This window comes from Podarcis melisellensis, assembly GCF_964234715.1.
Source record: "Podarcis melisellensis genome assembly, chromosome: 2".
NCBI classification, from domain to species: Eukaryota; Metazoa; Chordata; class Lepidosauria; order Squamata; family Lacertidae; genus Podarcis; species Podarcis melisellensis.
The window spans coordinates 112825839-112831960 of NC_138529.1; positions in this window are offsets into that span (position 1 = coordinate 112825839).

Consider the following 6122-nt stretch of genomic DNA (forward strand, 5'->3'; position numbering starts at 1 on the left):
ATAGAAAATCAGCGTGCCAGTTTGCTCAATTACTCTAGGACTCCATCACACCTCCCCTGTCCAGCATAATCCCTCAAGCAAGGTGTCAAGACCCTAATCCTTTCAAATTGCTCTGATCAGCCTTTCCTCCAGACAATGTCAGGTGGCAGACTATGCATATTTGGGACTATTGTTTTCTCATCCCCAGGAAGTGTTTATCTGTGCATATCTCCAGCTCTGCATATTCCCCCCTCCCTCCTCCTTATGTTAATCCGGTGTAGCTCTGCATATTCCCCCCTCCCTCCTCCATATGTTAATCTGTGTAACCCAACCTCCCTTTAATAACCCAACCTCCCTTTAATATATTCATGATGTAATCTGTGTAACCAAACCTCTCTTTAATGTATTCATGACATGTTTTGCACTGTATTCTGGGACATGGAGGGAGTTTCAAAAACTCATGTCACCCCTTTCTCACTGTTCAATCTTGCCTTGAACCTGTTGCGCAATAAACTTGGATCTTCTGCAGTTTGCTCCTGTCTCCGGCTGAGCTCATTTTCCTCCGCAGGGACCCACGGACTTAGTCCGATGAGCTGGGTGGCAGAGCAGCCTCGCACCCAGATTTTGCCGTAACAGCGCCACCCATGTCCCTGGGTATGCTTGCCTAAACAAGAATGCTTTTATCAGGTGCTTGAAAAGAGTCTATCAAAGGTATGTGCTTTATTGCAATAGGCGGGGAGTTCCAAAGTGCAGGTGCTGCCACAGTAAACAATGCAGTGCAGATATTATGTGGAACCTGTAGTAGTGCTTGAAACTACTGACGGGTAGATTTTATTTACTGTGATTTCACCATGCTCTGTATTATCTGAAAAGGAACATTTATTTAAAAAGCAGGACTGCACAGCAGCAGTCTATTCGCCTGCGAGGCTCATCATGATCCGTAGGACTTATTCCGAAGCCGACGGTGCATAACATGGACTGCAATCTTATGCACCCCTTGCATCCAACTTGTACCTAAAAATCTGCACAAACCTGCACCAGAGAACTGTAGAGTTGGAAGGGACTCCTGAGGGTCATCTAGCCAAACCCCTGGGGCAACGCAGGAATCTCAATGAGACTATCCCTGACTGATGGCCAGCCGTTTCTGTTTTTTTCTCAGCGAGGACACACAACAACTGAGACTCGAGGTGGGGGAAAAGATAAATTTTGACCAGGGAAAGACAGTGGGGCAGATTTGTCAGGCACGAGCAGGCGCAGTTCGAAGACTTTACACAGAGAGGTACCCCCCACAGAGAGGAACCCCACGTGCAGGTTTCCCTGTTCACAATGTACAGTAACAGGCAGGGAGCCAACTCAGATAGAGAGAAAGACTTTTTGGGGGCAGGGAGGACAAAAGTGTACCAAAGTCTTGGAATTTATTTTACAGTGGTACCTCGGGTTACATACGCTTCAGGTTACATACGCTTCAGGTTATAGACTCTTCTCACCCAGAAATAGTGCCTTGCACTATTTAAAATAACATGAGAAAAATAGAAAGATTTTTAAAAGAAAAAAAGGTGCAGAAGATCCCGACAGAAAAAAAAGAAAGGCTGAACACCCCTACAGAAATGGAAGAGATTAAAGAAGTCATAAAAGAGTTGAAAAAAGGGAAAGCTCCAGGACCAGATGGATTTACAGCAAGTTATTATAAAGAAATGAGATACATCCTGTCTACACCGCTGAGAGAAGTCATGAATAATATTCTTCAGGATAGAAAAATGCCATAGACGTGGAAAGAAGCTTTTATTACACTAATACCAAAACAAGACTCTGATTTGACTCAAGTTAAAAATTACAGGCCTATCTCATTGCTAAATACAGACTACAAAATTTTTGCAAGTATCTTAGCGAAGAGGTTGAAAAAGATACTACAAGAAATTATTCATAAAGACCAGGCGGGTTTCCTTTCTGGCAGACAGATGAAAGATAATATAAGGAATATAATTAATTTGTTAGAATATCTGACAGCCAGGAATGAGAAACAAGCTGTGTTAATATTTGTGGATGCAGAAAAGGCCTTTGATAATATTTCTTGGGACTTTATGTTAAAAAATTTAGAATATATGGAAGTGGGGAAATAATTCTTTAATGGAATAAAAGCAATATATACTGAACCAAGAGCAAAGCTTATTGTAAACAACATGACTACGGAAGAATTAAAAATATCAAAAGGTACGAGACAAGGATGCCCTCTCTCACCATTGTTATTCATAATGGTTCTGGAAATTTTCTTAAATTCAATAAGGAGAAATGAAGCAATAAAAGGTGTGTCAGTAGGCCGGAATGAGTATAAAGTAAAAGCCTTTGCTGATGATCTGGTAATAACAGTAAAGAACCACTGGAAAGTGCAAAAGTAGTTTTGGAAGAAGTTGAACAATTTGGTCAAGTGGCAGGGTTTATATTAAATAAGAAAAAAACCAAAATACTTACAAAAAAATGGAGCAAGATATGATAGAAACAATGTAACAACAAATAGGGATCGAAGTGGTGAAAAAAATAAATATTTGGGAATCTGGTTAACCCCCAAGAATATTGATTTGTTTCAGAATAACTATGAGCCAGTGTGGAAGGGAATAAAGAAAGATCTAGAGGTGAGGGGTCGAATGAAGTTATCTTTTTGGGGGAGAATTTCAACGATTAAGATGAGCATGCTGCCAAAGATGTTGTTTTTGTTTCAGACAATTCCAATAATCAAGGGGACAGTGATCTTTAAAGAATGGCAAAGAGCAATTTCAAGATATATCTGGCAGGGTAAGAAGCCAAGAATTCAGTTTAAGTTATTAACGGATGCGAAAGAAAGAGGAGGCTTCGCCTTGCCAGACTTGAAATTATATTATGAAGCTTCATGCCTCTGTTGGTTGAAGGAATGGATAAAGTTAAAAAATACTGATTGCTAGATTTAGAAGGTTTTGATAACAGATTTGGCTGGCACGCATATTTATGGTGTGAGAAGAAAAAAATCCATAAAGGTTTCAAAAATCACATCTTTAGAAGATCTCTCATAGAAATATGGGAGAAGTATAAAAGTTTATTAGAACCAATAATTCCCCACTGGCTATCTCCGTTAGAAGTTATGAGTCTTAAGAAAGTCAATATGAGGGGGAACTGGATTACATATAAAGAATTGATAGTAAAAGAAGGCGGAAAATGGAAAATGAAACCTTATGAAGAAGTGAAGGAGCACGTATATGATTGGTTGCATTATTATCAGGTTAATGAAATGTTTAAAAAGGATTTTAAAGAAAGAGGTTTTGATGAAAAAGAATCAAAATATCAAATGGAAATAATAAATAATGAGTACAAAATTTTATCTAAAATGTATAAAATGTTGCTGGAATGGTATACAAAAGACGAGGAAGTTAAATCAGTTATGATACACTGGGCCAGAGATTTGGGTCATAATATACAGTTCAATGACTGGATAAAATTATGGAATGAAAATATAAAATTTACGGCATGCACTGCGTTAAAGGAAAATGTTATGAAAATGGTTTATAGATGGTATATTACACCCGTAAAATTGGCAAAAATGTATAAAACATGTAATAAGTGTTGGAAATGGAAAGAAAAAGAGGGAACATTTTACCATATGTGGTGGGATTGCAAGAAGGTGAAGGGTTTCTGGGAATTGATATATGAGTTGAAAAAGATGTTGAAATATACATTTGTTAAGAAACCAGAGGCTTTTCTTTTAGGAATAGTAGGAAATGAGATAAATAGAAAGGACTGTAAACTTTTCCAATACGCAGTAACTGCAGCGAGAATACTACTGGCCCAAAAATGGAAACAGGAACAACTACCGATGTTAGAAGAATGGAGAATGAAACTGATGGACTATGCAGAACTAGATAAACTAATGGGGAAGATCAGATATCTACGAAACCAAAAGTTCATCGAAGATTGGGGAAAATCTTTAGATTATTTGAAATGTATATGTGATGAGCAAACAATGCTAGTGGGATTTCAAGAATCTCTGTGAATGTTTGAGGAATATTGTGTTGAAGAAAAATAAGAGGGTGAAGGTATATAAAATGCAATATAAAAATTAGGAAATGTGTAATTAAAAAATTGAATAATGGATGATTGTTAGAGAGGCTTAAGGAAGTCCAAAAGAGAAAATATGTGATAATTTTAGATTGGATATTATAAATGTATGTTGGAAAATTAATAAAAATTATTTATAAAAAAAAGAAATAGTGCCTCGGGTTAAGAACTTTGCTTCAGGATGAGAACAGAAATCATGCTCCGGCGGCGCAGCAGCAGCAGGAGGCCCCATTAGCTAAAGTGGTGCTTCAGGTTAAGAACAGTTTCAGGTTAAGAACAGACCTCCGGAACGAATTAAGTACTTAACCCGAGGTACCCCTGTATCCTCTTCGGGATGGTGGCGCTAGGGCTCTGGGACCACCCTCCCCAAAATATTTACTTGCCTTCAATGTATTGTTACCACTGTTATTTTATAGTACAGATCATTTTTAAATTAAGCACTTTCTCTAAAATTAAAATGGCAGAAGTAATCAGTAGCATAGATATCAAAGGAAAGGCAAGAGAATGGTCCCTAATAGATACAAGGGAGACACAGGTACACAAGCACACAGAAGTAAATAACCCAAGAGTGGCTTCATTGAGTTGTTAAGTGTTATGTTGTTAAGTGAAGCTAAATCCCCACTGCAGCCTTGACAGAGTAAATGAGGCACATTCATTTTATGTTACACGGATGAGATCATTTTAATGTGGTAGTCCCATCCTGAGAATTTGTGCGAAGGTTGGTGAAAAATTTCATTCCCAAAATTACTGCAACATTTTCTTCAGAAGACATTTCCCCTGTATCACTGAAAGTGTACGCATGCGCATGCGCGCACACACACATACATATATATCCCCATTTTTTGTGCACATTTTGAATTACTTGAAGGCCATTCTGAGAATCTGTATAAATACTTGGTCATTAAAAATAACATAAAACAAATGCCAACACACCATGAAAACTGTGCACAAAAGCACGGTTTTATAAACTTTGTCACCAGCCTTGGGGAGAGGGGTGGGAATGTACAGTTTGCTGTGCTTAGCCTTGTAATGGGAGACTGAAAGGGCTTAATTTTTTTTTTTTAAGTCTTACGTCTAGGAATATTTTTCTGCAAAAGCAACAGACTGGTTGTCAAAAGTGTGAACTTCTTTAATTGACCCTATTTAAAGGAATTGGTCAGTTAGCCACAGAATTGCTTTTCTTTTCTTCTTCTTTTAATTGCACTACTGCTTTGGGGGTGGAAGTGTGGTCAAGCACACAGCATCCTGGAACTATTAACCAGCCATCACCAGGCTCCTTTGAGTGTCTGTCAGTAAAAGCAATAAATGCAATAATATTAGCAAAGCTTTAAAACCCTGTAGGTGAGAAGGCAGGTCCGAGAAAATCACGGAGGGTCACTTGTGTAGATCGGCATGAAGCAAGCCATGTGAGCTAAATATTAACTGTGCATATTGCATTGATCAGATGCATCAATCAAAATAACCTCCCGGCTCCTCCTCCCCACCCCCTTGCAGGAATCAAAATAATTCAAGGTTACGGCTTCTGTTTTTCCCTGGTTCTGCTCTGCTTCGCAGCAATCATGCATATTCAATATTGAGAAGCTTATGGTGCTCCCCGCCACTCCCAAGCGTACCCCGAGCCTCGGGGGAAGGGGGGAGAGCTGCGCTCGTCCTCTCCCCTGCTTGCCTCCTCCAGCTCAGTGCGGGCTGCGTGCCAAATGTCACCCCCGTCAGGATGGCACCTGGGGCAGGCCAAACCCACTGCACTCACCTCAGTACGCCTCTGACCCCTGGATGCGCACTCCATTGTCTCTTGAGACATGTGGATATCAAACAAGGGTAGTTTGTATACACGCTCACACACCCCTCTGTATCCAGGCAAGGAAGAGGCCTTATCGGAGTTCAAGGCCAAATCCCAGCCAGGCAAGAGCACTCGAGGAGAGCACAAAGCGTGGCCTGAGGAGAGTTCAGGGGGCCAGATTGAGAGACCTGGAGGGCCACATATGTTTCCCCATCCCTGCTCTACATCACCCAGGATGAATAGCGCCTTTGGGGATAAGTCCATTTGGCTCCATCTCTCC